This window comes from Mustela putorius, unplaced genomic scaffold (assembly GCF_011764305.1).
Source record: "Mustela putorius furo isolate JIRA1106 unplaced genomic scaffold, ASM1176430v1.1 tig00000228_pilon_pilon_pilon, whole genome shotgun sequence".
In the NCBI taxonomy this organism is placed as follows: domain Eukaryota; kingdom Metazoa; phylum Chordata; class Mammalia; order Carnivora; family Mustelidae; genus Mustela; species Mustela putorius.
In genome coordinates this window covers 20,974,569-21,001,007 of record NW_025421322.1, presented here as the reverse complement: position 1 = coordinate 21,001,007, position 26,439 = coordinate 20,974,569, and the positions used below count along the sequence as shown (strand labels likewise).

Genomic DNA, 26,439 nt, shown 5'->3' with positions numbered 1-26,439 from the left:
GTAGAAGAGGGGTGAATGTGGGCAGGACACGTGGGCAGGGTAGGCTGTGTGGGGGCTCTGCACTCCGAATCGGGGGAGCTGCCCCACCCACGGCTATGGCCCAACCACGGCCCTGGACTCCCCTGGAGAAGTCATCATAGTTTTCAAGAAAAGCATGAATGAACTACTGCAGAAAGCTTGGTCATAACCTGAAGAAATTGAAAAAACTAGCTGAGTAATAAGAGCCAAGGAAGAGATACGAGAAATATTTTGCAGGGGGAAAGGATGCGAGGATTGGGAACCGTTTCCTTACAGGGTGTGGCAGACACGTAATTGCTCCCAACTCTACAGCCCTGCAAAAAAATAAAGCCTAACTCCTTAGCAGCCAGAGCCCTTCCCAGACTGCTAGGGCCTTCCTGCTCCAGACCGATTTCCCTCCCTTTTCCCCTAGGATTCAGTGCTGACCATCCCTGGAGCTCAGCGATCAGCTGTGTGCTGGCTCGCCCTGCATCTGGAATCCTCCTCCGCCCATCTTTCTTCTTCTCTCACCGCCCATGCCTTTCCCCCACAGGTTCATGTGGTGTCTTCTTCCATCCTCTAGTGCACATTCTACAGCAAGAGGACAGGTGGGCGAGAGATGGAGAGCTTCCTGTATGAGAAGAGCGTGTCTGCCGGGCAATTACAGTGTGGAGGGGGTAGGATGAGAAGCTGCAGGAGACAGGAGAAGCAGCCAGTGGTGGTAGGAAACCATGTCAGAGTGGAGCGCCAGCATCACGTGAGCGAGGTGTGCCCTGGGAAGTGTCCCGGGGTTTGGCAGTAGTAAAAGCTATTCTAATGAAATGGAGAAGCGGATCCACATTATAATAATACAAGGATTAAATGGGTGATGAGGACGCTACTCTTGACACAAATCATTGATGAGTCCTATCAAGACAGCGATTGAGATTAAAGGAATTTTAAACATGGTGAGAAGACCTATAAGGAGGAAGATGGAGGCCCTGACCTAGATGGGAAACAAATTCAAAGGAAGGTCTTTCTTTCTTTCTTTTTTTAAGGTTTTATTTATTTATTTGAGAGAGAAAATGAGAAAGAGAGCACGAGATGGGGAGGGTCAGAGCAAGAAGAAGACTCCCCATCAAGCAGGGAACCCGATGTGGGACTCGATCGTGGGACTCGATCCTGGGACTCTAGGATCATGACCTGAGCCAAGGGCAATTGCCCAACCAGCTGAGCCACCCAGGCACTCTTTTGTTGTTGTTGTTGTTGAAGCTAGAAATATTTGAGAGTTTGTAGATAATGTGTGGGACTCGATCCTGGGACTCTAGGATCATGACCTGAGCCAAAGGCAATTGCCCAACCAGCTGAGCCACCCAGGCACTCTTTTGTTGTTGTTGTTGTTGAAGCTAGAAATATTTGAGAGTTTGTAGATAATGTGTTTGAACTGACCCTGTGGAGAGAGAGAATTTGCAGTTACAAAAAAGGGAAAACTAGGAGAGCAGGGGGCATCAAGAGTTTAGATGTATTACCTCCGGGGGAAGGTACTTTTTTCTGGAAGGGATGGGTGGTGCCTGGTGCACATGAGCATTATAACTAAAATATTGAACGATCAAGAAATACTAATGCTTATTCTATGTGCTAGGCACTGTCCTAACTGTTTATCCTATATTAACTCATTCTCCTTCACATCAGTCCTATGTGGTAGGTACCAGTATCCTCTCTATTTGCAAATAGTGAAAGAGGCACAGAGAGAGGTTAAGCAACTTGCCCATGGTCACTCAGCTGGTCAGTGGTAGAGTTGGAATTTGATAAAAACAGAAGATGTCTGTCCATTTTTCTAGTTAGAAAATTTTAGGGAATACTGGATTAAGACATTATCATCCTTAGAATTCTCTTTAAAAATGAGGTTATTAAAGAGTGACCTTTAAGAACCTATAGGTCAGGGGTGCCTGGGTGGCTCAGTGGGTTAAGCCTCTGCCTTTGGCTCAGGTCATGATCTCAGGGTCCTGGGATCAAGCCCCACATCATGCTCTCTGCTCAGCATGGAGCCTGCTTCCTCCTCTCTGCCTACTTGTGATCTCGTTCTGTCAAATAAATAAATAAAATCTTTAAAAAAAATAAAAACAAAAAAAAGAACCCTATGGGTCATTGCCATCTTTTTGTGAAATCATTTATTTTGTAATAACTACAGGTCAGACAGGTATGGAAGAGGAATTGGAATTCACGAATGGCGGAGGAGGGTATAATTTCCAGAACAGGAGTCATCTTCTGGAAAGGTTAGGCCTTGGCAGGTGCTTGCCTGTGGAACAGGGGTTGGGTACACAGGCCAGCTAGGAGGTGCCCTGAGGGTACACTGATCCTACAGCCTAGGTTTGGGCTTTCAGGAAAATAGTACCCATAATGTCAGGAAACGTAAAAGTACTGAAAATAAACTTGGCCAGTTTCACAATTTTGCAAGATGAGGACATGCCCCCTATTTCCTTCTATCTCCTACCCCCTTCCTGCTTTTAATGCTTTAGGATTTAGGTTTCCAGGGTGCTGATGCCATTGTCCCTGATTCTAATGGTAAGGGAGAGTGATTTTCTGGCTGATGGTTGCTTCTATTGCTTGCTAAGTACCTTTGCACAACCCCATGAAACTCCTGCTTCCCTCTGACCTGCTTCGCCTGGCCAGAGTTTCTTAATTGAAACTCAATAGCTGGTAGCTTTTGGCACCCGCGTGTTTGCTGGGGCTCACTCTAAGGCCATCACCATTGAAATCGTACCGCCTTGGCTTTACACAGCATCCTGTGCTTTCCAAAGTACAGTTTCACATCTGAACCGCAGCTGATCCACTGGCAGCTGGAACAGACGCTGTTGTTCCCATTTCATAAATAAGGATGTGAACGTTCCCTCACCCAAGGTCACAGAAGGTATTAGCGGCAAAACTTAGATTTAGAACTTGGTGTCTTGAGTCTTTTATGGCTTCTATTACTGCTTCTGTGATTGAAGGGATGGCACAGTGCCTACTTTGAAGGGGTTTGCAAGTGGGATGTGTTCTACAGAGGATCAAGAATTTTTCTGAAATTAGAAATGACAGCAGCCAGAGTGAGGCCAGAGGTCCTAGAGTTCTCTGGAGGCACCCAGTCCTTAAGTAGTGAGAAGTTAAAGCCCTTTTTTTCCTCTTCCGTTATTTTGTTGATTTGCCATAACTGCATCTTCTAATGAGCTATATTAAAGTGGCATTTAAACATTCTTTTTCTGGGTATGAAAATTCTTCATAGTCACGATAGACAAAGAAGGGAAGAAACTAGGGATCACGATAGCTGCATTTATTAGGCACTCCATGATATTAGCAACTGGGGCTGCTTTTCAACCGGCATTCCCTGGTATGGCTCTATTGGTTTTTGATAGCGAATGACTGCTGACGATTTGTGGTCCAAACCATACTGGTTGTTTGTTTTGAATATCCTACCTGTTCACAATCCAATGAGTTGTTTCTTAATATTCGGTCCATTTCCTACATGAAATAGTTGAGGCCCGGAGAGCTTAAATAATTTCCTCAAGGTCACCAGCTGGTAAATGGTAGAGGAAGAATTCAAACCCAAGTTCGATGACTTCAGTGCCCACTCTGTTGCCACTAAAAAAAGCCCAGAGACCACCCAGGGAAAGTTCATATTTCCTTCTGGGCTTTCTATTAAGTCAGTCATGATAGCTCGTGTAATTTGTCATTCCAGCAAACCTCAATGGGTGTTTAGTTGGTAAAATATGAAGGTGTTTTTGTTTTGTTTTTTTCATTATGCTTACACAGTAACCAAAATCTCATTCTCCATAGATACGGCATTTAATAAGGCCCATGACAGAAGCTCTTGTGAGAGCAACAGACACCTGAGTTTCAGAAGGGTATCCTCTCATTCTGTCACTGTGACTTGATGGTCATTGTCAAGATCAGAGCCGTAGAAAAAGCCGACCTTTTGAAAGAAAAGGTGTGTCTGTTGGATGACATGAGAGATCTGTGCAAGATGAGAACAGGATCCAGGTTAGTTGTAGAACTTACACCTGTTACACATTTCTTAAGCTAGGTTCCTCTACCTTTATTACAGATTATTGATGATTCATGTGAACTACTTTTATTTGATTATTGCCATGACTTCTATTCTGATTTTTCAATATAGTCTAATAAGGTTTTCTACCTACTTTTTTTTTAGTTTCATTTTGGCTTCCTGGTCTATCTAGTCATTCCATACTGTGTCCTTGAGCTTTTTCTTATTGGTAGGTGCAGTCTTCAGCCACTTTTATTAGTTTTAATAAAACTAATTTTATTCTTAATAAAATTATTTCTCATTTATTTTTACATTCAGAAACACTGCAGTTCTTATATTTAGCCAGTATTTATTTTTGACCTCATAGTGTTAATATTTTTAAATTAAGGTTTCATTTTTCAGGTGACAAAATGTACACAAATATTTTATATATAAACAAATAAATATCCTTTACCATTTAGTAAATGTTTGCTGTATACCGAGGATTGTTAGTTCTAAACATTCTGTGTAATGCATGCAGTACTGTATTTATTCCCATTTTGCATATGAGGTAATAGGCTGTGGGTAATAAATTTCCTGAGGCTACTTAGTAAAAAGTTGAGAGTGGAAGTTGTGTATATATAGAGAGCTGAAATCATCATAATAAGGGCCAAATGTACTGAGTCATACCATATATGCCAGGGAATATGACAAGTACTTTATAAACTGAAAATTTCGGGTTTTTTGTATGAACATAATTTAAAAATCACTGTCTTTTAAAAAATTGCTTTATAATATTGCTATTACTGTTGGCTTAGCGTCCTATAAACTCACCACTAATTTGAACCAGAAGTTTCTCTGTTAAATCTCCTTCCAGTACGTGCACGCATCAGGTATTCTGTCAGTTTCCGAAGCAATTTCCCCCCCAAAATCTGACTCATTTCAAATAGGTCTCTATTTGAGACTCTATTCAAATAGGTCTCTATTCTACTTGATTCAGAGTTGTTTGGACCGCCTTTCACCTCCGTCATTCAGATGCATTTTTTGATGTCTGTGTTAGATTCCTGCTTGTCTTCATCCTATCTTGGGTCTTCATCCTATCTTGTTATCGCCTGGTTTGATGGAACACCTCCTCCAGTTACCTCCTGAGAACAGGTACATAGGAAGCATGCTTTTGAGAATTTGCATATGCGAAAATATTCTATCCTTGTACTCCATTGATAACTTGATTCAATTTGAAAAAGTTAAACTGTTTTCCCTTACAATTTTGAGGCTTCTAATAGCTTCTCGTTTCCAGTCTTGGTTTTGAGAAATCTGAAGCCTTATGGATTCTTGATCACTTGTATGAAATAATACATTTCTCTTCTTGAAGTTATTTCATCGTTTTCCCTAATGTTGAGAAATTTCACGAGACTATACGTTGTTGTGAGCCTACTGTTTCCTTATAATATTGTGTATTTAGTGGTCTTTCAAAATGGAAATTCCTGTCATTCATTTCAGGGAATTTCTTTTGAATTATTTAATTTCCTTTTATCCAATTCTGTTCTTTATTACTCTACCTGCTGTCTTTAAGAGGATAAAGTTATTGGACTAGTTCTTGGTTTGTTTCCTATTTCTCATCTGTTCTTTTTGTTTGTACTTTTTTATTTTTATCTTTCAAGCATCTAATATTTTTAGTTTTTCTAAGATCTTTTTTCCTGAAATTTTTATAGCTTTAAAATGATATAATATCTTTCCATATGTCATTGAGAATATTAATGCTAATAACATATTTGTTCAATGGAAATTTACTTTGCTCTCCATGTTTCTTTCCACATTGCCTCCCTGCCCCCAACCCATTCATTCTGATCTGTGTTCTCGTTAGATATTCAGGTGTTTTTACATAGTAGGTTCTCTGCTCATACTTGAGGTTTTTTTTTTGAAAGTTCTCAATGGATAGACCTGTCAATTCTGGTCTTCATTATAAGACATATTGGCTGGATTTTTAAGACCAAGGAGGGGATTGTCTTCTCTCAATGTTTAGTTCTTTTTTTTTTTTTTTTTTTATTGGACTAGTTAATCACTCAGAAGACCCAATATTCAAACTCCAAAGTCTGATTCTAGAGTCTGTGTCCTTATTCACTTAATTTCTTAATTTCCAAATAAGGTTCAGTGTCTTTCTGTAGTTAATTTTTTCTAAAATAGTCAGCAATCTAAATGTAGACTTTATAAGCATTATGATTTTTTTTTTAAGATTTTGCTTATTTGAGAGAGTGCACAAGGTAGGGGCGAGGGGCAGAGGGCAAGGGAGAAGCAGACTCCCTGCTGAGCAGGGAGCCTGACATCATGCTCCCTCCTAGGATCCTGAGATCATGACCTGATCCTGGGCCAAAGGCAGACCCTTTTTTTTTTTTTTTTTTTTTCCCCAAAGGCAGACACTTAACCAACTGAGCCACCCAGGTGCCCCTAGGCATTATCCTTTCTGAAGAGAATTTAACCAGAAATCTCCCCTCACTACAGAAATCATGGTACATGGTATGTGCTCAGAAAACTGTGTAATGAATTGATATTTTGCTCAGAGCATTAGAACTTCAGAACAACATGTAATAAGATGTAGAAAAGCCCAAGTTCCCTAACTCCCACCCTAGTGCTGTAATGCGTGTGCATACACTCAGATGTGACCTAGGTGCTCATGCAAACCCAGATAAATGGAACCTCAAGAGAGGGGTCCTGTTCATGGGACTTCTTGCAGCATGCGTGCCTTATATTTGGGATCAGGAGTTAGTATTGAGGTGGCACCTGTAAAGGGCAAGAGGAGAGGACAGGACTGACTGGGCTTTTAGTAACTTGGCAAATACCTGTGCATTCAGATTATGGCATTTCAGATGTTCATTTAAGCATGCATTCTGCTGATGGCTTCTAGAGACTCTCCCATCTGCCTTCTGTTGACAGGGTCTTTTTGAACTTAGAATGGAGAGCTTGTCCCCAAGGGCCACCTGAGCGTCCTCTTTGCATCCCAACTAGCTTTTTCTTCTCTCTTCCCTTCTGTGTCTACCCACTGGTCCCTCATCATTGGAGTGAGAATGGAACTGAGGGCTTGATAATGATGCGCTAGCCTTTTTAGAAGAACCAGCTGTCGAACCAATAGGACTTGGCTACTTGTCCTCCATTTTGAATCTGGGCTCCCATTCTCAGGGACAGTAGAGTCCAGGTTCCATCAAGGAAACAAGCAGAGTGAGACCACAGCACTAAGAATTCTCTTCTGATGAGAATGTGGGGCAAACTGTCTAAAGATAATTGTGCAGAAAAAACTTGAACTTATGATACTCAGTTGCCCAACCATGTTGGATTGGTCAGGAGATGAGGGGAAAAAGGAGCTGTACTGGAAAATTGAATAGTGAAGATTACCAGGTATGGTGTCTGGGAATATTTAAGGAAGAATCATTCACTAGGCATGAAGAGAAAAATCATTTATGCAGTTCAAAAGCTGCATCACTTATTTAGATCTGAAAGCACAGTTTGATGTAAACCTCAAGGTTTTTAAATTTTTACATAATTTAATATATTCTGTTAAAAGTCCTAGAGCAAGATACTATTAGAAATTCAAGAAATCTTAAAAAAAAAATAAAAGCAACATAGCAACATTTCCCTACCTTTTAAATTAACCTTTTAAAATAATAGTGATTTATATGCTTATTAAATATATTCTTTGGAAAGTAAATAGAAAAAAAAATGATCCATAGACCTTCAAAAGACAGGAATTGCTAGTATTTGACATTTTTTTCCAGCTCTTTTCTCTTTGTATGGTTTTTAGTTTTCCTGAGCAGTCATAACGCATTTTGCTTGCCTCTTAGTAGGATTTTTGGGTATTCAATTGGAGTTGACTGTGGTTATGTTCTGATAATGCATGTATGGGATTTATTCTTTTTTTTTTGTCAGGAGGCTGAATAAGCAGTTCTTCAGTTCTTGGCTTGAATAAGTTCTCTGTGCTTTTAACATAAAACATTGTTCAGATTAGAAAGTGAATAATCCTTAGAGCAAAGGAGTATGATGTATGTTTTACAACCACTTAAAAAAATGTCAAATCTAAAAAAAAATCAAAAGCACAAAAATGGCTTGGGGGAAATATGTATAACAAAGATAAGACGAAGGCTCCTGAGGGACAGACTGTCCTAGGACCACAGAGAGTAGATGTCTAGTAGTATTTATTAAATATACAATAATTACATGCAACAGAGTGGTCTCAAGAAAAAGAGAAATCTTTAGAGCCATAGAAGAGAGAACTATCGTGTAATAGTTACAGCTGAAACCAGGAGTAGGAATTCGGGTCCTGCTTGCACTGCTGACTAGTTGGCTACCTCAGAGGTACTTGCCCTCAATATTAACACCAATAAAATGAGGCTGTTGGCTATATAATTTTAATGAGTTTCTATCCTCCTCTGACATTCAGTGACTCAATGAATTTATGATTCTGGGACCAAACACGGAGAACATAAAGATCCAAGAAACCTTGACTCACTTCCCTCCTCCCTGACGTCCAGTTACTTACCAAGTTTGATCCATTTTACGAAGTCTGGGTTGGCAAATAATCACCCGTTTTCTTAAAGTTTTATTGGAACACTGTTATGATGATTAATGGACTTATTTATTGCTGCTTTTGTACCATGGTGGCAGAATGGGGTAGTTGCCACGATGTGGTTCACAAAGCTTTAAATATTTACTCTTTGGCCCTTTCTAGAATATGTTGGTCACCCCCTGATCAAAATCAATGGCAGGTTTCTCATCCTCACTACCTTTGCCCTAACTTAGGTCTTTACCTCTTCTCACCTGGTGAATCCATGAGCTTCCAAAATGAGTTTTTCTGACTCCAGTTTTGAGCCTCCCAAAGGTACGGCATATGGCAGCAGCGTAATTTTTTTTTTTTTTTTTTAAACCTTAACGCCAACTTGCTTAAAACCCTTCATGGGCAACCTGCTGAACTCAGGATGAAATTCAAATTCCTTATCTAACATACAAGGTTAGAAAGCAACAGGACCTTAGTGACCTCTGAGGGCCTTTCTAGTCACAAGAGACTAGATATAGTTGGACATGACCCACGCTGTAGGCATTGGAAAACCCAGTAAGTAAAAGAGGCTGTTAGCTCACCTCACTGAGAGCCTGGCTGTAGATATGGCCTGGGGTAAAATTTTAATCCAAATTTCTAGTTATTTCAATGGACTTTCTACATTTCCTTCTTTTGGGTCCTCTCATGCGCTTCCCTGTTCTCCCAGAGGGTGTCCTCTGGAGAGGTCAGGACTTCTATCACGTTTCTGTCTCTGGGCCTTCCCTGTGCACATCTGGAAGGACAGAAGCCAAGACTCTTCTTGGTAATTCCCATGCCTCTGCAGAAGTCTCTCTGATTGGACAATAGAGGTCATTGTGGTCAGGGATATGGCATGTGCTGATTGGCTTAGCACCAGTTCACATATTTAAACCCTGGGGTTGGGGTAAGATCCCTCCTGAACTATAAAAACTGGGAAGAGAGGGGGCCTTATTCCCGAGCAAATGTCAGGCTGTGTTGGAAACAGGGTGAATGAAGGTGGACTGGGACCAAATAACCCAGATTCACAGAGCATGCCATGAGCAGGATTGCACTGAGAGTCAGAAGCAGTGGTAGTTGCCGCACGTGGGGAGGCTGGTCATCAGGCTTCCAAGGTTTGGGGTTAGGGTCCCTCACCCAGTGGGTCTTAATTCTGGCCAGTCATTAGAAGTACCTGATGCCTGGGCTTCTTGAGGACAATTGGGTTCTCTCCCAGTTTGCTGGGTATGAGTGACCCTGCAAGTTCTCCAGGAGAGTCTGATGTGCAGACATAGTATTGACTGGGTTTAGGTCTTTCGAATGGGAACAATAGTATTCCAGCAGGATTGTTGTATATTGATGTGTATAAGGAATACAGCCTACATAGGTGCTCAAATAAATGGTAGTTTCTTAGTCGTGATTCTTAACCTTTATGGGAATACTGTAGGAGTTCCTTAAGACCCCTCTCCAAAATATCACAGACTGGGGAACTTAAACAGTAGAGAGTTTCCCCCATTTCTGGAGGCTGGATGCCCAAGATCAAGGTGTCGGCAGGTGTGCTTTCTCTTGAGACCTGTCACCTCGGCTGGCAAATTGCCTTTTTCTTTTTCTTTTTCCTTTCTTTTCCTTTCCTTTGCTTTGTTCTTTTTCTTTTAACTTTTGTGCATATACATCCCTGCTATCTCTTCCTCTTTTTATAAGGATGCTACTATTGGATTAGGATCCACTCTTCTGGCCTATTTAACCTTAATTACCTCCTTAAATGTCCTCTCCAAATGTAGTCACATTGGGGTTAAGATGCATATGAATTGGGGGGCCCTAATTCAGTCCGTATGATCCCTTATGGATCATTTGATTCTCTGTTAACTAGGGTTCCTTTACCCATAAAAATGCAGACACACACGTCCATCAAACTTTGTATGTATTTATAGGACTTCAAAGGTCCCAATTAAGCGGGAACATCTGAGGCAGCCTTGCAGAGGAAAACACATACTAGAGAAAAGCATGTGTAGAAAAGAAGGCACGTCATTCTCTTTAGTCCATTCATTTAATGGCTCTTCACTGAGTGCTGTGCATGTGTCGGGCACCGTGCTAGGGTTAGATCGATGAGTGACACAGGCCAGACTCCTCCTCTTACCACTTAAAACTTCTGCTGGACATGGACAGGAAACACATAATGCCATTCAGGGTCAGGACCACGTGCCATGTGGAGAATCAAAACAAAATGATGGGGTGAGGTCCGCCTGGGAAGCTGCTTAGATTGCGTGGTTAGGACTGTCTTCACGGAGATGAGACTTGCACAAGGAGTCAGCCTTGCACATGGGAGTAAAGGGCTTATGGCTGATGAAATGCCCGTCATTCTCTGGTTTATTTCAGTATCAGCTGGCAGAACCACCTCCTCTCTCAGCAGCTGCTCCCTGATTTGGTTCTGCTGCCTGCAAAGCGAGAATTTGGGATCTGCTCTGGAATTGGCATAGCTCTTGTGGATTGCTTCTCTGCCTTTGGATGTCTTTCTCTTTTCCTATCTCTGAAATGTTTAGGTCCTGGGCTTGAAGGGGTAAGACTTACCCATCAATTCAAACATCGGTTCCTCTGAATTTTCATTGACATTACCCGAGTGACTGTTGTGACTTTAGCACGAAATAGAGTAACCCTTGTGGGAGGAGCGGTCAGAATAGTGATGTGGGAAACTCGAACAATAACTGTATTGTAGTGCATGTGTCTGTAATAGTATGCTTTGGCTCTGAAGGATCTAGAGGGACCCCAAACAGCATCTGGATGGAATGGAGAAGACTTCTAGAAGCTGTGTCCTAAAGATCCCCCACTGATCCTAGGATAAAGAGCAAAATCCTGTTGGGAATTGTAGGCCCCTGTGGGTCTGGTCCCTGCCACCCTCTCCAGTTCTCTCCACCTCTCTCCTGAGAGAGGCCAGACTTGGTTCCTTACTTTAGGTTGGGGTCAGTTCTGCTCTGTGTCTCTCACTCTGGGGTTCAGGTTGAAGGGGCAGTAGTCTCTGGGGCATGTTCTTTTTCTGGTTATCACAAGTGTGTAAGAGGCCAAAGCAAACTTTGTATGCATGATTTTTTAAAGATTTATTTTAGAGCAGTGCCTGGGTGGCTCAGTGGGTTAAAGCCTCTGCCTTCGGCTCAGGTCCTGGGATCGAGCCCCGCATCGGGCTCTCTGCGTGCTTCCTCCTCTCTCTCTGCCTGCCTCTCTGCCTACTTGTGATCTCTGTCTGTCAAATAAATAAATAAAATCTTAAAAAAAAAAAAAAGATTTATTTTAGAGAGCACTGTGGTAGAGAGAGAGAGAATGGAAGAGAGTCTTAAGCAGACTCTGTGCTCAGAGAGGACTTTAGCTAGGGACTCAAGCTCACAACCGTGAGATCAGGATCTAAGCTGAAACCAAAAGTCAGATGCCTAACTGACTGCACCACCCAGGCTTCCCTGTAAGCATGTTTAATTCCACTGCTCACATCTATCCACTTCTAGCTGTTGGCCAATGTAACTGGTATGGCCCAGGCCAAAGTCATTAGATAGGGATACACTCTCTGCTCTAAAGGAAGGTGGGGGAGGGTGAATATTTATCAAACAATAAGTTGATCTACCCTAACATGTAATGTGCTTAGAATAGTGCTCATCTAGGTCTGCCTAACAACGTACTTTTAATGGTCTTACTTCGGGGAAGGGACAAAGAAGGGAGTAGTTTGTTATAAGTAAACAACAGAGTTGGGGAGGATTATTAGGTAGAGTGAGACTTGAGCATGTTCATAGCCTTATGGGAGGAGTGAGTGGGTGGAAGATGGAAGATAAGGCAGAGCTTGAAGATTTTGGCTGAAATTTGAAAACCTGAAGTGGGATGCCATCTTTCTAATGGCTTCCTAATGGCTTCCAATGGCAGAGGCCAAGGAGGTAAGTGGTTGGTTTGATAGACTTTTCTCTGATCTGAGCTCTGTATACCTGATTTTTTTCCCCTTCTCTTTAATCTGAAAGGCGAGGTTTAGATTGTAACAGTTGGTGTTTACAGTGTTTTAATGTCTATCATATTGAGAACTGACTAGAAGCATCTTCAGAAATAATTTATACCACCATAAAATGAATTGCTAATCTTTCAGAGTGTATTCTGTAGAATTGTTTTTGTTTTTTTGTGTACCAGCCAAGAAGATCTAGACCAATGTGGAACCTGGTAAAATATTTTAGAAGCATCATCTGATTTGCAAGGCTAAGTAGGAATATAAATCCTTCCTCAAATACACAGCCATGCTTTCTACCATTTACTTGTGTTGTAGTTTCTTTAGTTGTCTCTTAGGGCAATGTTTATATATGTGATTAAAATGTCCACATGATGCACGCCTGCCCACCAGTGTTCAACTGTAGGACTCATGGGTGGGAACATAAGGGCTGTGGGATATGTTGGCTTGTACCAGCAATCATCACAAAGCCCCTATTATGGGCCCGGTATTTAAAAGGACACAGGTATCGAAGTTGATTATTAACAACCACTTGATTTATTGGATGCCTAATTTTTGCAGTAGTGACTTGAAATGGCCACGTACTGCCTTGTGTAGTGCAGATAAATGCTTTGGGAGTTAGGATTAAGGAATATTAAGTATGTGTCGGAATGGGGAGACAGTTTTAATGAGACTTGTGAGCATCCTTTAAGATGCAGCTCGTCTCCACAGATGAATATTGTCACATATTTATTCATCCTTATTACTGAAATACAACATTGGCTGTTTCCCTCTGCTCAAAGCATTTCTTCATTTTCCAATTGTTCGGTGAACAATTCCAGACTTCTGATCCTAATACCAAAAACTCATACTCTCCTAATCTGCTCCCTGATTATCTTCTGTCTTATCTCCATGTTTTCTTTTCAAATGATTTGCTTTTCCTTATAAATGCTCTAATCTTGCCTAATCTGTACTTTCATTTAAATTGGTCCCTCTCCTTGGCTACCTTCCCTGATCTATGGTTGCAAACCTGGCCTCTTCAAAACTTACCTGAAATACCAAGTTCTATGCCATCTTGCCTGGTTTTTTGTTGTTGTTGTTTTGTTGTTTTTTCCTTGGAAGTAATCCTTTTCTCAATTTTTGAAACCTCTCATTACTTTCTCCGTAGGTCTTATTCCCAACCCGCCTTGCTCTCATGCCATCTGCACGTAACTTTTGGCCTGCTTATTTTTCGTCATTAGTCTTTAACTTTTTTTTTTTTTTTAAAGATTTTATTTATTTATTTATTTGACAGAGAGAAATCACAAGTAGATGGAGAGGCAGACAGAGAGAGACAGAGGGAAGCAGGCTCCCCGCTGAGCAGAGAGCCCGATGCGGGACTCGATCCCAGCAACCTGAGACCATGACCCGAGCCGAAGGCAGCGGCTTAAACCACTGAGCCACCCAGGCACCCCAAGCCTTTAACTTTTATAGACTAGTATTTTCTTTTTTTTTAAATGGAGACACTCACCGTTTATGTAATTTTTGCTAACTTTAAAGCTCATGTGTGCAGAAACACATACCTCTTATCCAATTTCATAAAAGTTAAGCATTTCACACACATACACACAAATGCAGGGAAGACAATATCAAGAGACAAGGCTTTATCCTGAAAATTTTGGCCAGTGGAAAACTCCTGAGGCTATCTGGTTTTATGTTGTTTTTTTTTTCCATTTTACTGAGGACCAATAAAATGTTCGTCCTCTATCTGTCCTCTCTGGATAGACCTTTGGGAGCTATTCTTCCAGAAACTTTGAGACTATGAGCTTTGCCATAACAGATTTCTCTGATTCCCAGTTTATCTCTATACCCTTCCATGATAATCTGGGGTCTCTAAAATCATTTAACGACAAAAATAGCACTGATCTGCAACCCAGAAGCGATCAGTTTGGTTAATAAAGATCTGACTGTTGTCTAAAATAACTAAGTAAGAAGTCACTTTTATCCCTCTGATCTACTTCCGTAAAAGAGCAACAAGCTGAAAGTGCTGTTCATTCTAAGAGCAAAAATTTTAGGAAACTCCTGATGCGGAATTTTATCTTTTTTTCCTCTTATCCCTAAAATGTACATATGGTTATTTAAATGATTAAGAACAATTTAAAAATAGAGAAAAGTCAAATTATTTGCCTCAATCTCAGTTGCTGGTTTTTTTGTTTGTTTGTTTGTTTTTCTCCAAGAAACATTTACGGAACAGAGCAAATTGATTATAACATTGGGCAGAAAGATACTCATTTGTCAATTTGCACTACCCACTGGAACTTTGTGATGGAAATGTTCAGTAATCTGCACTGTCCAGTATGGTGGTCACAGCCGTGAGTGGCTATTGAAATGCGGCTGGTGTAACTGAGGAACTATATTAAAAATTGTATCTAATTGTGATTAAAATAGCCGCAGGCTACTATCAGGTTCCCTTATTGGACAGTGTGGCTTCCCAGATTGACTAAGGAGTTTTGAGCTACAATTTGTGATGCCGACTTGGGTGGCATTTTATCCATTTTCTTAGTAAACCTGAGAAATTTCAAAGGAGCATTTTTTATTTAGCAAGTTATGTATGTATTCATGGCTCTATAGATCTTTCTGAGCTACTTCTCGTCCTCAGGTCACAAGTTTGAAGGTGCAGATTCTCAATCCACAAATTACGATCTGTCCATTAACTCTGTATGGGTCTCCTTTTAGCGACCATGGCCCTTGACTTATGCACATCTGTGCATACACACACATACGGACACACATACATTTATGAAGATAAAATAGTAATGGGAATGATTAAACTTGAGCGTTCCTGCAAGTTATTCTGAATAGAAAGTGCGAGCAAACAAGATTGCCTGTGCCTCACTCCAGCCCCTTGGGGAAGGGGAGCACTCCCATTCTTCAAGTCAGACTGGAACCTATCAAGCCTTTTGCTGTTTCTATGATTGGACACATACTTATTTTTGCCTGACATATTCATTTTTCTTTAGTTACCAGGATTACACTTTCAAGAGAATTTTAAGTTTCTCTTTCTTCTCAAGTCTTTTTCTTAACTTTTGTCTTCCCAGTCACATCTTTTTTTTTTTTTTTTAAGGGTAAAGATAGTTGTTCCTGACAACATCAAGATGATTAAGATACTAATAAGAGCAAAGGAAGTAATAAAGCTACAGTTAACATTTGTTGTACATCACTCAATATGCCAAGCCTTGAGCACTTTAAATACATTTCATTTAATTGTTCTAAACCATTATAAAAAAGTTAGGAGTATTCCAATTTTATAGGTTAGATAACCTTCACCTAAACTTAATTTGCTCAAGGCCACACAGCTAGACAGTGGTAAAGCCAGATTTATGCAACTCCAGAGTCCCTGGTTTTACCAACTAAGCAGTAATCAAGATGTAGAGGGAGTTAAAAATAGCTCTTATTCCCCAGAGTATCATGTGTGGTGGGGACAATGTTGTTTGTGATAAAAGAGGCCTTGCTTTCATTTCTCCTTTTTCCATTTTCATGGTGGCCTTGACCAAGTTGCTTACCATTTCTTTCCCTCCTTTCTGCTCCCTTTCTCCGCTGCGGCCCCCGTCATGGTCAGGCTGTGGTTCCTGAGCATTCTAGGCCAGGGCCTGACAGGACAGGCACAGGGAGGGAGAACACGAGAGAGGGCTCTTTGCATGCTTGGGCCCACAGATCTCCTGGCTGGGTCCCGGGAGGACTGCTGAGGATGGTGGGCAGGAGTGGTAGGCCTTTCGGTCCAGAGTGCAGCACTTATGGGGGCAATAAATCCTGACACGCCAGGCCCGTGACTCCAGGCGCACAGGGGACAAATAAGGCTTGGCCTCTGGCTTTGTTGGGTGACGACTGTCTGCTGGGGCTGTGGGCCCCTGCGCTGACCACTGGGACAAAGAAGGCAGAAGTGTGAGGACACCTGGCCTCCCAGATGGGAATGGAGGCAACTTCGGTTTCAGGGTTTTGGCTTTCCCTGGAGCTATTCCCAGAGCCCTGGCTGGGAGAGCAGGCTGCCTGGGCCCTGGCAGGCACTGTGGCAGCCCATCTCATACACTTCCCTGGGCCACAGGGATTGCAGATGGGGACAGCTATATGCACATGCTCCTGCAGACATGGGGGGGTTAGAGGTTATGATGCTCCCACAGCACACGTTCCACCTGTTAAGGCATCATGGTTAGACGGTTACTGGCAGCGATGGGCATACTAACCAGACTGTGAAAGCCTCCTTTCTGATTTCTAACACCTTACTGTTAGGAGACGAAAAGTCCTCTGACTCCGTTAACTTGTACCATTGATTCTTCCTCCCTTCCTGAAATCCCACACTAATATGTAGACTTCCTCAGAGATGAGTCACTTCTTTCCATTAGTGTTATTTCACAGGGCTTGCCATCTGCTCACCAGCAGAAAGTGTTACAAGCTGCACATTCCTCAACTCACCAACCTCGGTGAAGCTGTTCTCTACCTTCTGAGCCATCCTCCCCGCCCACCCCCAAACCCCAAAATTTCACTTCAGTTTGCCCTTTCCATTCAGGATTGTCCCTTTTAAAGCCTCTACCGTGTTTCCCCTTTAAAGATACAGCACTGCTGTTTTGTTGACTCAACAATTGTTAAAGATGTTAATGATAAATATTTCCAATGCTAAATATTCCTCTGTTGTGACGGAGGAGGGCAGTAAGGTAAAAATGGAGATTGGTGGTCATTGAACGCTGGGCTGACGTCAGGTATTCTGTAGGTTATCTCACTTTATCAACATATGGCAAGAAAGTAGAACTTGGACTTGACTCAATGGGTAGCTGTGTTGGGTGCGGGAGAGCAATAGGAATGAAAACAGGATTCAAAAATCCTTTCTCAACTCTATTCAAAAAGACTGATGCATCACAGTCCTGTACCCCTGAAACAAGTACTACATTATGTTAACTAAAAAAAATCTCTAAAAAAATACAAAAATGCTAATTCAAAGGAATACATGCACCCCAATGTTTATAGCAATATTATCTACAATAACAGAATTAGGGAAACAACCAAAATGTCCATCAGCTAATGAATGGATAAAGACACACACACACACACACACACACACACTAGGATATTATTACCCTGCCACCAAAAAGAATGAATGCAAATTGCCATTTGCAGTGATATGAATGGAGCTAGAGAGTTTAATGTTAAGCAAAATATATCAGACAGAGAAAGACAAATACCATAGGATTTCACTCATAGGTGGAATTTGAGAAACAAAACAAACGAGCAAAGGAAAGAAAAGGGCCAAACCAAGTAGCAGACTCTTAACTCTAGAGAATAAAGGGACGGTGACCAGAAGGGAGGGAGAGGGGAGTAAGGCGTGCACTTGTGATGAGCAGAGATGAGGTATGGAAGTACTGAGTGTGTAAATTGTTCACCTGAGATGAATATTAGACTGTATGATAACTGGAATTTAAATAAAAACTTAAAAAAAATAAAGTATCTCTAATGTCTGTATTCTGTTTGTTTCATTCTTAAGATACGTGCTTGCTATTGTATATTAAATAAGCTTAAGTGTTCTGAGTTTGATACTTAGATTATGTAACCAAAGCAAGATCTAGAACATTTCCATTTCTACTTACGAGAAAGCTCCTTCTGCTTTTTGCAATGAAATCTTTCTTTTCCAGTGGGCTATTGAACTCATGTGTTGACCTTTTAATTTTGGTTATCACATATTTTAGTTATAGCATTTGCATTTGATGCTTCTTTTGGACTTCTATTTCTTTGCAACTTTGTTTCTTGGCAAAAACTTTCTATCTTCTCCTTTGTGGCAGATATAATTGCTCATTAAAGACTTTTCTCATGGCTGCTTTCAAATCTTTGTCCATAGTTCTGAGATTTCTGTCATCTTGGTGTTGCCATCTGCTGATTTTTTTTTTTTTTTCTCATTAAGTATGAGATCTTCCTGGTTCTGGGTTATAAGTTTGCTTTTTTTTTTCCCCCTAATCAAAACTTGGACATTTTCATTTTGTGAGACTTAATCATATTTAAACTTTGTTTAGCTGGCTTGGAGACCACTCTGGCCTGATGTTACGTGGGAGTTGTGGTCTCATTATCACTGGGTGGTGGTGAAAAGTCCTGACTCTGCACCAGGCTTCCTCTGACACCGTCCCAGAAAGGAGGGGCCACCTTACTGCTGGGTGGACATCGAGCCTTCTCACATCAGCTTGATGGACACCACAGGTGAGGAGGTGGCCTTGATAATCATTGACAGATATGAAAGTCTGAGCTCCTTATGTGACTTTCTATGACCCCACCCTCTTGAGGGTTTTGGAGTACTTTCGTACAGCCTGGGGAGGGTGGCAGTCTAGGCTCTCACTCAGTGTTTGTTGGTGGGGGTGATTGGGTTACTTTTTTTTTTTTTTCTGTGATGTTGGAGTAGAACAATTACTGTCTAAAGGTTTGTCTTGTTAGACTATCCCTGTTGTAGATAGGGATAGAGACAGCGGGCTTTTGTCTTTCATTTGTTTGTGCCCTTTGAGGTTTCTAGGTGGTAGACTTCTTCAGTTCTAAGTTTGGAATGTAGATGAAAACAAAACCCACGGAATGCACATCATGTCTTGTCTTGAGTTCTAGAGTCACCCAAAGGACTGCCTTCTCCTACCTTTCAGAGCTCTCTGTGTTTGTGTTATATAATGTCCAGGGTTTTCATTTTTTTCTTAGCAGGACAAATGGTGAGAAGTGTATCTATTCTTTTAGAAGCATCTGAGGCGCTACTTGGTTTAAAAATGTAAAGACCTAAGGAAAAATCAGAGTAGGTCACATACAGTAAAGAAAAATAAAGTTTTATGAAACTTGGCTCAGTTCCTTTATTTACACAGATGTGTTTGGGCATAGGTTCACAGTTTGAAATACGTTTCTTACAGTATCCTGGTTAAAAATGTTTGAGTCACCCGTGTAGATGACCTCCTTCTCTCTGATACCTGAGACCTCTGTCTAAAGCTTCACAGAACCTCTGATCCTATCTGAGGTACTTTTCTCCTCCTGGAAGAGAGGAGTTAACGTTTGCGCCTTAGAGCTTGTCCAAAACCTTTCCCCATTCTGATGGTGACCTGTGTTAAGCATTGTTTTAATTTCTGCTGCATTTAGATGGTCTAGTTCATACATCATGAGTAAGAAGCGTGAATGTTTGCTGTAACTGTCACTCTTAGTTTTGGCGGAGCGAGGGTCCCTGATAGCAAACTCTTTTGCAAAGGCGACAGCCTCTCTAGATGAGTGAGCCAGGATGAGGGTGCCTCATGGGGCTCAGAGGAGGCAATGTCCTGACCCAGCTGCATGTGGTCTGCACATCTGGCTGGGATGGACAGTCATCCGACCCCAGCTCTGGTGGCCACACAGTAGCTACTGGGGCTCCCACTGGGCAGACTTCCGGGGACAGTAAGAGTATTTGGGGGTTTCGGCCCATCATGTCTCATGATATCTGCTCCTTTCTCTCATCAGAAGAGTGCCTTTCTCTCCAGCCCCCTCTTCGTAACAGATGGGGAACTGTCTATTCCTGGTCAGTTACAAAATTGTTGAGAATGGACATGTGATTTTTTAAGGCCTCTGAGTGAGCAGAAATTTGTATTTTACTCCTATTCTTTTTGATAGTAGGAAAGGACTCCAACCCTGTATTTAGAAGTGTTAAGCTTCAGAGTATGTGTGTGTGTGTGTGTCTTTATATAATGGAATACCACATTTAGCTCGTGTGTATGTGTGTGTATATATATATACACACATACATATATATGGAATACCACATTAAACTGGTATGTGTATATATATAATATGTGTAGGTAATGTATATTATATAACATGTTTATATAATATGTATATATTATATAAATATATGGAATACCACATTTAGCTGACCAAGGAGAGGTCTAGAAATCCTATTTGGTCTCCTCCTAGTCTGACCCAAATGATAAAATCAAATATAATTGAGCTTACTTAAATTGCCTGGAAATGGGGGAGAGTGCAGAGTAAGTAGAAGGTGAGTTCCTCAAAGATGCAGGAGTTCTACTCTGTTATGGTGGAGGGGGCTACAGTTCTCAGAACCCAGTATCCTCCAGGATATGGATGTATTCTACCCTAGAATGGGGCTCAGCAAACTTTTTTTTTTTTTCTGTATAAAGGGATAGCTCATAAATATTTAGTTTTTGCAGTCCATATGGTATGTCACAACTACTCACTTCTGCCATTGTGCCACTGTCGCACAGTGGTAGCCATAGAAAACATAATTGTGGCTGTATTCCAGTAAAACTTAGGAACCTTGATATGTGAATTTCATGTAATATTCATAGATCACAAATATCCCTTTTAGATTTTCCCCCCAACCACTTAAAAACGTAAAACTGTTTCTGCTGTACATAAATAGGCAATAGGCTGGATCTGGCCTGTAGACCATAGTTTGCCTGCCTTAGCAGATGACTGCTGAACAGGTTTCTTTGCCCAAAGAGACCTTGTGCCCTGTCCATTAGCTTAACCCAAGCTCTTATTTGAGACCTACATTTCTAGTATACTTGTTATATATTCAGGTTAAAACATTAGTGATAATGGACACATTCTTGTTAATTCATGCAGAAGTGATGTAGGCACTTTTCTGGGCACCAGGGTCTCCCCAATGAGTAAGTTTTGCCGTCAGAGCTTTATCATATCATCTGGATTGATTCTACCTGTGAGAGTATTTTTCTTGAGAACATGTATTTGTAATGTACAACTTCCTTGCTAAGGTTATTACTATACTTATTCAGCTTTCCAAGCCCTAATGGGAGTGATGAAACCCATAGCAGAATATTTTGCTAGGCTTTCAGTTTTCTTTTTTATCCTTAAGGAAGAGCTAAGTAATTATATGTTGTTTAAGTGGAATCATGTGTGAGTTTGGAATGGTTCATCTTAAGTCACAGAGGACCCGACTCAGTGGCATCTTAGGTAAAAGATTACATTTCTCGTGTAGCATCAGGTCCAGATGTATGTAGTTAAGAGCCCAGTTTGAGTAGCTCAGTGATGGTAGAGCCCATGTGGCTATTAGCCTCTTGGCTTTCATGTTTATAGCCTTATGATCTATAGCCGCTCTGGGTATCACCTCTGCATTTGAAGCAGTAAGGTGGGTAGGAGGGGTAATATCAAAATCCGTCTCTTCTGTCCATTCCAGATCTGCATCTTTACACCTCAGCCTTCTGCTTAGGTCCCATAAGCAGGAATCTGTTCATAGCCACATGTAGCTACAAGGGAGGCTGGGAAAGTGCGTGACCTTGTGGGTAAGGAGGAGAACACTGGGAAGTGTCTGCCTCAGAGAGAGGGCTCTTGTGATGCTCAGATTATTTCTAGAGGGTAATGCTCTGCTGAATTTGAGTCCAGAGTATGATAAGGTACCTCCATTAATGAAGCAGATATGTAGAGAGGGTCTGCTGTGGATATATTCTGTAAGAGGTATGAAACAAAGGCTGTGTTTCCCAGGAACTTTAGCTAGAAGCAAGGCATATACCTGACCCTAGGATCATGACCTGCCCCTAAGTTTGTTTTTGTTTTTGTTTTTGCTTTTTTAAGGACTCACCATAGAGTGTTACAGCAGCTGCACCATTTTATGTTCCCAGCAGCAGAGTATGGGGGATGGGCTTGTCTACATGAAACAGAGCTGGTAGCTTTGTTGTGGCATCTCAAAAACAATGCGAAAGCCGGAGCAATTGCAGTAAAAAAAAAAAAATAATAGGGACTTAATTTTTTATTTTTTAAATTTATTTTTATTATTACTAACTTTTTAAAAGAAATGTTTATGAGATCTACTTTGGTTTATCATTCTTGGTTTTTGAAGAACTTAGTATCAGCAACTTTAACATGAGGAAAATGAGAGCAGCCCATGAGGGAAAGACCACTCACTGAGAGCTTACAGTGCCCGTTCCGTAACTAGAAATTAGGAAGGCACAGCGGGGTCAGGAAGACCAGAGAAGCATGAAGAGGGTCTCAGAGCTGACCTGTGAGCTGCTGAGTCCATTAAATTGAGTAAATAACTTCAATGAAAACAAGAAAGGGCATGATGAGGACAGAAAAGAGAACTCAGATGAAACACCTTTTACCTGATGAACAAAGAAATGGAGGTCACAGCTTGTAAAGAGGCCATTTGAAAGTTACCTCATGTGTAAATATTCGGGATGTGAAATTTCAGGGAAAACAAAGCAAAGCCTGTCAGAAATGGTTTTAAATAAATAAACTCAAGCACAAAACCTAAATCAACTACTGGGTTTGTAGGCGAGGAGGGAACCGCTATGGAGGATTAAAATATTTGTGTGAGGAAGGCAGCTACGCGTGCCGCAAGTCAAAACCTCATCTTCTGCTTCATGTTTATCGTTACCTTACGTTGTAAATGCTGGGTGTTTACCAGCAGAGAGACGTTTCCTTTTGATTGAAGACATGGTTCTAAAAAGGGAAGAGATTGCTGGCTCATTCAGTAAGAACCAGTGTTAACGTAAAGGCCTGTTATGTGCCGGGTTCTAGACTGGGCGGTGGAGGTCATGGAGGTGACTAAGGGGAGGGACCTGCCTTGAGGAACTTGTAGTGGTGGTAGGAGAGGTGGACAGATCAGTGAGGGAGACCTCCTCCATGTGGAAGGAGCCTAGCCCAATGGTTCTTGATCTGGTAACCAAAAACTCCCTAGAAGGCTTTCAAGGTCTGAGCTGACACATGGGGTATGTGAACTCAGCCTCCCAAAGGAGCAAATAAGACTAGGGTGTAGTAGAACCTCTTTCTAGGAGGATGGACCAGCCCGAGCAAAGGTGAAGGATATAGGAGAGTCTGATTTAGTGCAGAAGGCAAACAGGAGGTCCTGGAAACCACCAGCAAGTCAGTGGTATTTGGAGGCTGTGAATTTCAAGGCAGGAAGCATCCAGGTATCATTGCTGCAGAGAAAGATCAAAGCTATAAATTGTTCTTTCTCTAATGTCCAAATCTATTCCATGTTAATCTTTCATCTCCCTTCACAAGCAAACTTGTTTTTATACTCATGATTTTAACATACTGAATATTTGTTACAAATAGACCATTCTTTGGAGATGGAGAAGCTGATTTGATAGTAACAGCGGTTAGCCTCCTGCTCTTACAGATTTTGGCCACTAAATTCTCTTTCTCCCCTGCCTCAACTGGGCATTGTGATTGGGTCTCCAACATCCATTCTGCCCCTGCCTTCTTGAATCACAGCAGCATGGTTTGACGAAGGGAACTTGAGCCAAAGGGCTGGCTGGTTTAAGGGTAACCCTCTCCACTGCCAGGGTTTTAGTTCATCGAGGGGTGTGTGATTGATTCACTTTGGGCTGATAAGAAAGAAATGAAAGTTTGGAGGAGGATTAGGGGAAGAACAGTGTGAACTAAACTGTCACTATTGCTAGATGAGAACTAGAAGCTTGTAACTCTAGGTGCCATGAGAGGACCCAGGCTTAGGACATACACAGGTGATGTTCTGGATAGCAGGATGGGGAGATGAAAAAGAAATCCGAATCCTTGATAATCCTGTTGAGCTGGAAAATCCATAAACTCTGACCTTTTACCGTTACTGGACTTCCTATTCTGAAAGCTAATAATTTTCCATACTGTTAAATTTGGTTTTGTTCACCCAAAACTTGAAATCATCCATATAAATCATCCATGCTAGACCTTTGTGATCTTTAGGAGATCCCTGCATCACTTTTCGTGACTATGCATCTTGAGTCTCCTTTCCCTTGTCCGCGAAATGAATGTAGTTCATCTCACTGCGTTTTTGTGAAGATCATTTGAGATCCAGCACAAAGTGTAAGGTGGGGAGGCATGAGCTAGTACATGTTGAATGTCTCCTGTGCACCATGAAATAGGCCGGTTCGCGGCTCTAGGAAGCTAGAAGCTAGAAGAGAAAGTCACAGATAATTTTCATGTTAAGGGATATAAATGAGACCACATGCACATAGACCTTTGTACAAGCAGTTTAAGATCACTCAGTTTTTGAATACTTACGGTCCAGGCACAATGATCCAACATGGGTTGGGGGCAGGGGGATGAGGAAGAGGATGGAGGAAAGGCCTCTCTGAAGAAGCTTGCTTTAAGCCAAAGCCTGGCAGTTGAGTAGGAGTGAGGTGAGGAACAGGGAGAACATTTTAGGCAAAGAAGCATGACGTACAAAATCCGGGAAGTGTGAAAGAACTTGATGTGCTCAAGAAGTAGGAAGTGTGAAAAGGAAGTGTGTGGCCAGAGTAGAGTGAATGAGGGCTCTGTGCGTGATGAAGTTGGCAAGGCAGGACGGGGCCAGTGATTGCAGGGCCTTGTTGGCCGTGCTGCAGGCTTTTGAATGATGTAGGTGTAAAACGAAGCCATTCGAAAGTTCTAAGCCCAAGGGTCTCACAGTCCGACCCATACGTTTTTTAAAAGTGGGGCTCTGGGGCGCAAGCGAGGAAGAGCCATTGGGCGAGTCAGCCGTGCAGATGAGAGACGTGGGTGGCTCGGACCAGGGTGGTGGCAGCGCGGAGGGAGCCGCGTGGGCGGACTGGAGCAGAGCTGTGGGCGTAGAGCTCGCCGGGCCTGGCGTGAGATGGAAGGGCTGTGGCGAGTCGTGGAGAGAGCCCTGCCAAGGGTAGCTCTGGTTTCTCTGTAACTGGAGAAGATTGGAAAAGGCATTTGGGGAGGGAGTGGTATAGAAAGACCAAGGATCTGTTTCAAACATGTTGAATTTGAGGTCTCAGGGATACCCTGGAACTGGGATCTTGAGCTCCAGGTTTCACTCACGTTGGAAGCTTCTGATGGGTCTTGCTGGGCCGCGGTTAGCGTTTGGGCATCACTGGCAGGGGGACCGTGCTGGAGTGTGGGAGTGGATGGTTCCTGTTAAGGAGAGCGTGGAGAGTGGGGAGGGAACCCCTGCCTCGCTTCTGGGAAGCCCACCCTCGTCTCTCGGGTGTCACGTGCTCTCTGGGAAACCAGGTAGGAGGAAACCCTGACCTGAATGGGCTGCAGAGTAAGGAAGAATTGTAGAGCCTAGAGTTGTCTAATAGGGGAGCAGCTGAGAAAGGGGTGGTGCTGAAGGTATTGGGTGAAAGGTCATCAGTGAGGTAGAGTCCTGAGGGGGATGGAGGGAAGGTTCTGGCCCTGAGTCCTCTGAGGCCAAAGGGTTCAAATTCACCAAATTTTAAGGGGTAGGGTCCCTGGGAGGTGAGATAATTTACTACACACACACACACACACACACACACACACACACACACACACGCTGTGTATGTGTGCCTGTACATAGCCAGCCCCACACCCCCTGGTGGTTCATGGAGTTTATCTGGGGGCGAAACATGTGGTTCCCATAACACTCACTGCTATTTCTTTGAGGATACTGGGTACAGTGGAGGGGCCCAGTAAGTAATTTGTTGAACGAATAAATATGCTCAGAAAACGGGCTGTAGACTTTGTGGAGGTATCCATGTTGGAGGATGTGGAGAGCGTAAGACAGGAAGAGTCAGAGGCCACTGTTGGACTCCACATTGGACTTTCCTTCTCTTTCATATAGCAAACATAACTCGTTCAAAATCACCTTTTCCTGACTCTCCTATTGGGCATAACATCTTTGAAGGGCACATCTGTCCTATATAAATCCATGTTTCCAGGATATGTCACCTCGTAAGTGCTCCGCAAATAGCCGGGCAGTGAGTGCGAGGCAGATGGAGGCAGAGACGAGAGCTCAAGGGCCGGGGTTCAACTGGTTGGGTGTGTGGGTTGCAGTAGCGAAGTTGCCTGCTTTGGTATTCTCATCTGTGGTGGGGGAGTTAGTAACTTGCGCAAGGTCAGAGAAGTTGGAAGTGACTGCTTCTGGGTTTGTACTGAAGTCTTTTCTGACTTGAGAGCTTAGGGCGCCTGCCATCCACACTCCCTTCTCCCCAGAGGTTTCCCCATAGTTACCACAAACTTGCTGCCTCCAGACTTGCTGCTGCCTTGTTTCTTTCTGCTTAGGTCAGATAAAATAAC

The 26,439-nt window shown here is 42.2% G+C and overlaps 1 protein-coding gene across 6 annotated transcripts in view; it reads left to right on the top strand.

The window, feature by feature from the left end:
* The window catches only part of SAMD12 (sterile alpha motif domain containing 12), a 389,251-nt gene that overhangs the window by 11,127 nt on the left and 351,685 nt on the right, over positions 1-26,439 (top strand). The window lies entirely within an intron of this gene.